Genomic DNA, 9,420 nt, shown 5'->3' on the forward strand with positions numbered 1-9,420 from the left:
AATTAAATGGGTTCTTGAGTAATGCTAAGAATTGATGGGCCTAATTTTCCTCTCACAGACTTATATCCATGTAATTCTAATGGATTTTAGTTAAACACCTAATTCATGACAATGCAAGTCATGAAGATCAGACTGACGAACTATAATAGAGTACTGTGGAAATTACTACTGGATAAAATATCCCAGGGAATAATATTTCCATATTCTCTCAACATTAGAAGAAGAACAGGACTTTCTCTCCTAGGAAAAAAAATCCATACAGTATGATTTCCTACTTCAGCTATTTAAATTCCTATTTTATTATTTATGCAGGGCGAGCTGACTAGAATTCACAACTTGGTTAGCCAATTAAACTTTCAGTTACAGAAATGCATTAATCTTGCTTGCTTACTTCTCAGAATTGACCAATAATGTTCACTTGCCTAAGAATGTAAGATAGTGCCCAAGAGTCAGGCTAATAATTGCTTTAAAAATTGATTAACTTTGTAATGTTCATTGAATTCACATAAGTTAAACATATGTAAACTGCTTTCAGCAGTAGCATATGTGAAGTGAACCAGATTAACAGGTAAAAATATAGATCAAACATTCTCCAAAACAGGAATGACTGGTGTTTTGGCCCAGGCTTACTTTTATATACAAATACATTGATTATTGGAAATGTTCATAGAAAACTTCACTGAACCAGCTTCGAATATCAGACCTGATTTTAAGTTGTGTTTGTCTGTAAACAAGGACAAAGGCCTCTTCACCTGCAGCATTTTCTCTAACAATTCTTCCTACCCCTGCTGTTTCCTTTATTCACAGTTCAGTGAAGATATGCCTGGTGACTCTCATCGTGGCACTTTAGTGGACTGCAAAGCCAAAAGATGAAGCCTAAAGACCAGGTGTGATAAAGTCACAAAGTTCTAGTTAGGAAATTCAAATTCTGTCATAGTCCACTGAAGCCAGAATCAGAGGGCTGTCAGATCATAACATGCTGCTGGTAAATCGCATGTGTAAATAAGATGCAAAAATTACAAAATATGACAGGCCTAAACTGATGATGCAACCTCTTCCAACAGCTAAGGAGCTCAGATATTGTGTGTTTTCAGCTGTCATAACTATCAGCAGTACCACTTAATAATGAGACTATCCAACTCTAATTTATTTCCTTCAACAAAAAATACATATTAGAATGGAAGACTCCTACAGGAACCGTGTAAGATTCCCTGAACCAGCTTTTAAAAACAAAATATGATCTGACATCAGTCAGATGTTTTCCTAGCACCAATACAATGACCACACCACTTCATGTTTCTTAAGAGAGCTACAAACGTGTTTAATTGTAAATGTCTGTATTTGGTCAACATAATACGGCAAAGGAGTAGTCCTCCTGCTAATGGATATGCAACCTCCAATATATATGCCCAACAGTTCTGCTGTGACACTAGATCTGCTGTACAAAACCTACCTGGCAGGATAACACCTTCAATTATAGTGAGCATTAAATAGATCAAGTGTGAAAACAAAAACCACCTCCATCTGAAAGGAGACCATGCCGAATGTTTTATTTGGTCAGGACATGCACCTGCTTTCATTGAACCTAGTGGGAGTTCTACAGCTGATTGTACTGATAGTAAGGCAGGGCCTCAGTGCTTACCTGTCATAGTGCTTGTAAACCAAAATGATTTGCCTCCACCTCAGTGTGAGCTTGCACAAAGAATATGAGGTTAACTTAATGACTAGCTTACCTTTGCCACAGTCTGCTGTGCCAGCTCTGTCCTCTACCATCTGCTCTGTAGCTGCACTGAGCATCACTTTGCACTGCAATTTCCCAGAGTGCTGCTTTGTTGGCATGGTTGCAGCAGGCAAGTGATTTAGGTAAAATGTGTAAACTTCATAATTTCAGAGATCTGTTGTAGGTACTGCTGAGGGAGGATTACCAAATCATATTAATTTGGTATTAGCAAGTGCAAGTCAACTCAAATTTCAGGTAGAACTTGGCCTATTGTATTTAGATAGTCTGACTGCATGTTCTAAAAACATTTTTTAAGACCTCAGTCACTTTCACCTCAGGGATTTTTGAGGTATGTTATTTATGTTAGGACTACCTTGAACTGTGTTTTAGAAACAGACAGATGGTCTCTCCTTCAAAGCAGGGCATAACAAATGCTTTTACAGAATAAATAGTGAGGCTTGGTGGTTAACAAGTAGGTGAGCTAGAGATGTAAGGAAAACATCTTATGATTTGAAGAGTTCGGTGTGGGGTTATTTTTCCTTTTGAGAATCACTGGAGAAGCATGGTTGTATGAAAAATTATTAAATGGGGCGACTGATGAATATATATAGAATCAAGGTCCCATGTAACAGCTAACATTTCTATTCTTTTGTATGTATTTTTTAATGAAAAAGCCTATTAAACAGCATGAGCACTGAGGATGAAAATGAAATGTTCCAACATAAGGATAAAGTTACCAAAAAAATGCAATTTTAACCCATATCTGCAGCTGTGAAGTTAGACAAATTTATATTAACCATTGCAACCAGTGCCCCACCAAAGGTTTGGTTTTTGTCACCACTCAGCATGCATTTTTTTTTCCCAAATTACAGTAAGTTTTATTGAGTTTTGTTATAACAGGTGACAGAAGAAATCAGACACTGAAACCTTCCACACACATATGTGATCCAGGCATTCACTTAATACATGCATAAAAGTGGGCTTGCTAACATGCTTCAGTCACGCACAGTCAAGTCCAACACCCAAAAGTGTTTTTCTTGTTTCCAAACACAAACATTTTTCTTCTGCTGAAAAGAGAGTGAAATAACTGATACAAAAGTTGTAAAGCACAGAGCTCTTGTGATACTACAATAACACATACCTCCTGGAGATGTGTGTCTTTGTTTTCTGAATCCCGGAGTTTTACAGCTTATAGTTTGACAAATTGTAAGCTCCACGTATCTTTTTTTAGGCATATTTGAGTCTATTCCTTATCATTTAATTAATTAAGACAAATACTGTGGTATTTGGTTGCTGCTTTGATGTAAATACTGTAGCTAGGAAGAGGCAAGACTCTTTAGCTAAGAAGTTTTGTGAGATGAATAATTTATTCTGCAGGCATAATATATCAAGGAAGGTAATTTAAGTAAGCTTGCAACTAATACAACTAATTAATTGAGTGACCCAGAAGCATCAAAATGGCATTTGATATTTGAGGTATGCACAAAAGATTAATTTCCACCACAAATCAGTTATTTATATCAGATATATGTAGAGCTATTATAGTACATGTTTCTTTATAACTGAAGTCACAATTGTCCAAGTTTACATAAAGGTTCAGAATATGATTCTCTTGTGCCTGTTGCATATGAAGGTATAAAAGCTAGTTATTTTCCTACTGCTCCAGTATTTTATATGGTCAAGTGTTACTCATGAAACTCCATTTAGAACATGGAAGAATTTACAAATTTAACAGAATGTCCACATGTTTCAGCGCAATACCTATTCACCAGTGTGAATTATCAGTTTCTTTTCAAATTTATACAGATTGGTCACCTGACAGATCAGCATTCCCAGTGTTTTTTTAGAAATTCCAGAATTTCCAATGGTATCTGAGAAGTGCTCCAGGCACCAGAACTGGCAGCACGATTACAAAATCTGAATAAGCTATAGCTTCCTGAAACTCTAACTAATTTAATATATTTGGGTGCTAAAATGGAGAAGACTTGTGTTGTATTTTAGCAAGTCTCAAAATATATTAAAAATGTAATTACTTTCATAATAAGAATTACTCCTAAATAGTTGTATCATGCTGGGGGCCATGCCTTTTTTAGCATTATTTATGGCGAAAAAAGAGCTGGCATGCCAAGTAATCCCATAAGAACTGGTAAGTACAATGAATTTCCTAGGCTTAACTTCGATACTTACAGGGAAATCTTCTGCCACCTCAAATAAAGAGTGTCCCAGGCACAGCAGAGCTCGAAGAAGCGTGTAAGGCTTCCAAAGACAGCGTACCTCACTAACACCCTGGCAAAAGGATTTATTAGTGGACTGCTACGAAAACATGCTGGATGCACTGCAAATACAGACAGACCTAATTCACCGGGCCAGTGCCTCAGGAGGAGGGAATGCAGTATGGCCACCTTCCCACAGAGCCACTCGTTCTTCCTGCTCTACCTGCAAAAATGCTGTGCATCAGAGCCTGGTTGGGCAACACAGCTGTAACTGTGGAGGCTTTACAGCAGATCTAATTGCTTATCTGTTGAAAGAGGTTTATTTTTTTTCTTGTTTGCACTTTTGTGAAGGCAGGACCGGCTGCTGCCCGGCTCGAGCACCAAGCACTAGGGCTGGCTGGCCTGCGTTCCTGGCTCGCACGCCCTTGGTGTGACTACAGCTCTTGTCACCAAACTTGAACATGCTCTTTAAACAAATTGTTTTCTACCTGCTGCTATAAACCTAGCCGTTTAAAAACTAAGTTAAGTACAAGGGGTTTGTAGCCCACCGGTTATTTCTGTAAATCGAGATCTTACTGTAAAAGGCTTCCCAGGAGGCCCGTATTGCCATCCGGGGGACACGACTTCGCCGGGTAACAGCTGGGACCAAAATTAACGCATATTTTATCTTATGCTGCCATCTCCTGGCAAATGGCTCAATTACAAATAAAATGGTGAGTAAAACGGCTCTGCAAGGTGGCAGCACTGGGAACAAAGCCGGCCTCGCGTAATGGCGGTTTCTGCCTGTCGCCCTCCCAACTGTTGCCCTGGGCGGCGGCCGGTGGGGAAGGGCAGGTTTCCCCAACCGGCTTGTCGCTCCGGGGGTGTCGGGCAGCCGTATTTTATTTTAATTCTAGAGACTGTAAAGAGCAAGGTGAAAACCCAGCCCCGTGATTTCTGGTCAGCGCATGTGGCTCGTAGTCGGTGAGGTAAAAATGGATCCTCAGTGGGCTTTGACACAGGCTCATGTAAAGGTGTGGGCTGATTCTGCAGGACAGTTTAACCTAGCAAAGTGATTACAAATGGGACCCATCTTCTATGCTGGCACAAGGAAAAAGGAGAAACTAGAGAATCCTTAATTGTTGCCTCTGTAACAAGGATGGCAGCAAACCCAAGTGACTTCCCACTGCCTGCCTGCAGCCGCAGCATGTCGGGGAGGTGTTATGAAAATTCCCTTCCCTAACTGTTGTATCAATCAGTCTTTATAGTGTGAATGCATATTAACTTTGTTAATATATATGTTAGTTCACATTATATAATGTAGTGAGGTAGTGGATTTTTACTGGACGCTTTAGTATGTTCATGCTTTAGTAAAACAAACTAAAGGACAACCTGGCCCTGGAAATAAAGACTTTGCTTCGTGGAAGCTTAGAGCTGTCCATAAAGGATACACCTGGACAACCAAGATAATGCCAGCATCCTAGCCCCTCTGACATGTCTTTGAAACCCTCTCAGCATCGTCTGGTGTCATAGATAAGTAACTATAGCAAGAATGACTCCAGGGACATCTGGATCAACAGACAAGCAGCAAGAATGTTGCAAAAATATAGTTGCTTTACAAAGTTTTACTATGATTAGTAATCAGTAGCGTGGGCGTTAGTGATTAGTCAAATTGTGTTGTACCTGAATATTTGAAGGATATAAGAACCCTGTGTAAAACCACATTTGGGGTGCCCCAGTTTAGCTGGGACACCTCATGCGCATGAATAAATATTTATCCTTGTAATTCTATACTTTGTGTCCTAGCTTCTCTCCTCGGTTGACTTGGGCCAGTTGCAAATTTTTGTGACAGAGGTGAGGAGGACTGTGACCCGGCCATTGTGCCACACTCTGCGCGGCGCTGGAAATGGCCAATCCGTGATTATCCAGGGTCAATCTGTATTGTTTTTCCCTGTGTTTGGGGTATAGCTCAGTGTAAACAAAGTAAATCACTTACCAGACTGTTGACACAGGTAAAGTCAAAGCCTGGGAAGCTTGCTTTAGGGGAGGAGAAAGGCAGCTAGTCGTTTGGGAAACTGCTGGCCCCAGTGAAAAGGACCTTGGGTGCTTTTCCACTCATTTTACTTGGTGTTTGGAGGAATAAGCTGCAACAATTCTGTAGAAGTGTGGCTGATGTTTAGCTGGGTTGTCATGAACAGGGGTTGTACCTCTGATGCCAAGATAAAAAAAAAGGTTCCTGATGTAGAGAACTAAGCAATATTGCTTAACTAGTAAACTTGTGTGCAGGCTTTAGGGGTGAAGGGAGAGAACAAAACACTGCCAGAACTTGATTTATATTTGCTAAAGGAGTAGCCTCAATCAAATTGGTCCAGGATATTGCATGACCTTGCATTTGTTGTATGTTTCAGGAAATGGCAACATCTAAGGTCTGAAGTGGTTCCCCACAGGCTGTGGGGCTGGTTCAGTTGCTGCGGAGCTGGAGGTGATGTGTGGTACTTCATGTTCACGCAACGCCACAAGTTTAGCTCTGTAAACACTGACATCGTGTTCCTGGGGAACTTCACTGAAACATGCTGAGAGCTTACGAACATGAGTAAACCTCACTGTACTCATTGGTTAAAAAATTGTGCTGACTTTCATCAGCGATCTATGTAATGTGCTCTGGGTATTGTGAATTAATTTTTTTATCTTCAGTAGTGGATAGACTGGGATTGATGTATGTATGGGTCTGCTACTTGAAGAAAACTGGTTGTTTCCATGCACTTGAGGGGTTATCATTGGGCTGTTAAGGCTTTTTAGTCTGAATTCACTTACCTAGCTTAACAGTGTGAAGATTCAGTGTCATGAGCATTATTTATAGCTGTTTGAGTTGAACCTGGCTTGATACTATTTGGAAAAAAAAAGTCATGTGGAAGAAATGAAAGAAATCTTGGCGATTTTTTTTTACAGATGGCCTCAGGTATTGCTTTGGTGGGAGCATAGCTTCTGGCCTCTCCCCATCTCATGCTACAAGACTTACTTGCAAAACAGTGAACAGAGACTGGAGAGTGAATCAGCTTACCCTAAAGTAAACACCTACTGGATAGTCACCTGGATTGGACCCTAATTTTGATCTTCATTAGCTATAATCATATATAGATAGCTACATTTAGATTACTGTACTGGGGTGTGTGATCTTCAGCTACAGTGTTTCCTAAATTGTTGATATGACACTTGGGGAAAGAAGTGGCCTCTCAGTGTTCCTGTTGGTGTTACTCATTGCAGTGCCTATTTGCTGTTCAGAATCTGCATGTTTGCTGTTAATTATTTCAAAATAAGGGATCAGATTTTAAATAGTGGAGATTTTTAAAGTAAAAACAAGTTACTATTTAAAACACAGGAACATTGCCAGCAGTTAATCCTGAGAGGTCTGAATCCCATTCTGAAACCTATTTTGTTGTTTTTGAGATTTTTGTCTTTTGAAGCTTACTTTGTGAGCATATTCAGCAGCTAGGTTTTGTAGAGTTCTTAAAAAAGCATGAAAAATCTCAGTTTCACTGAATAGGACAAAGGTTTCATTCACTTCAGTAGGCTGCTTGCGTCACTGGCTGAGAAAGTGTGCTGAGATTTAGGACTTCCAACCTGATTTTTGGCACTAGGAGAGTGATGTCATTTCCTGAGTTGTGTGACCATGCTGGAAAATTAAAAAACATGGGATTTTTAAACAACCAACTTTATTTAAAAGCCCAAGAAATGACACATTATGCTGAAACTCAAATAGTAAATTCTACATTAAAAATTGCTTCAAAACAGTGAAGAGGAACTCTGAAAAGGTGTGCTTTTCACAGCTCAGGAAATTTTTAACTTATTGCCATAATAAGATTTTGTAAAATAGTTAATCTTTACAAAATAAGATATATCATATCTTTGTAACCATGAAACAAAGGTATTCTGAACCAGAATCAGGTGTTGTGATAGCCCACTTCTACTGACAAAAACTCCTTTGGAATGAGATTGCTGTGGAAAAACAGCTAGATACTGTCCTGCCAGAACTCCTTCTTGAACTCTTATTTAGAAAGTATATAAAAGGCATAGCTGGGGAGTGTTGGGGGGAAAATATTTATGGAAAATTCTGGACGGCATTTTTGTTGCCATAATTTATACTGGTTTTCAGGACTGTGTGCATGAAGCTTAGTACTCTGAGACTCTAAGGTCATGCAGAATTGGGAAATTTTAGCAGAAGATTCAATTCATGTTAGCTATTCCTTCTTTGAGGGCCGGCGATTCTGTTTTACATTTCTTATAAATGATGCTCTGAAACTTTAATGTAACTTAATTTGGCTCCATGACAAGATCAAACATCCATATATTGTACTTTTGAGTTTGAAGTACGAATTAACTTTTTAACAGTTTGAGTTACTACTAACTTGTAGGATTATTTTGAGTAATTTGTTTTAAATGATTGCTTGCCTTTTCTTATTTTGGTTAGAGTTTTTTTCTCTTTTTAATCTGTAGCTGATGTGGAAAAAAAAGCCTCAGTACATTCTTTCTTTTTCATTCAACTTGGTTGCATTGTATGGTTTTTCTTTTTCCTCACCTCCACATGAAGAACCACGCAAGAAGAGCAGTATGAGGATATATACAGCTTCTCATCCCCATGGCAGTCAGATGACTGATACACGTGAAGAACACATTGCTTCTCTAACACAAATGATTTCTAGCTATTAGATTTTCAGTGGGGGCTGTATTCAGACTGGTGCCTTCTCTGGCTTCAGAAAGAAGAGAATAGAGTAGTGGTGGTGCAGAATCACATGAAGAGCAACCTGGCATGTGCTAGAGTGGATGTCAAGATAGTAAGACAACAGCCATTGAGTGTTCTTAGGAGATTGATCACAAGCAGGGCCTGAAGCAATTCCTGAAGACCAAAGGAGCTACTCATTACCATCATCATCTAACATTAGCCACGGGTCATCCTATGAGTTTCTTGAAGAACATTGGGAAAAATATTAGCATGGGTGACATGAAAATTAAAAAGATTCTGGAAAGTTACCTAGAGTCCTTTCTTCATTCTCGTAGTAACAGCAAAGTGGAGAAAAAAGAATACTGTTTTTTGCTTTCTTGTGTTGATATCTAAAAATCTTTGTGACAAGTTGAACAGAGCACCACAAATATTTTCAAGCAGAGTAGCACTGGTAGAGTAGTAGAGTAGCACCTGCTTCATGAGGTCACCTGTAGGCAGTGAAAACCAAATGGCTTTTAAAAGACCATTTCTAGAAATGTCTTAGTCCTCCTATGGAGCAGAAAGTAACAGCTAGCACTGAGTTTCTCTAGACATCTTTCAAAGAAGCAACTGAGAACTGCTATCCTTGGTTGTGTAGCTGATATTTTAAACTTATCTAATGAGCACATTGAAAGAAATCTTACAGGTATCAAGGAGAAACTGCCTTCTATTGATTGTATTGAAAGAGATGTGGATAGACTTATTCTTGACTATCTGCAAGTTCTTTTTCTTTCATCCAGAAACTTCAA

The sequence above is a fragment of the Gymnogyps californianus genome, chromosome 2 (genome assembly GCF_018139145.2).
Source record: "Gymnogyps californianus isolate 813 chromosome 2, ASM1813914v2, whole genome shotgun sequence".
Classification (NCBI taxonomy): Eukaryota; Metazoa; Chordata; class Aves; order Accipitriformes; family Cathartidae; genus Gymnogyps; species Gymnogyps californianus.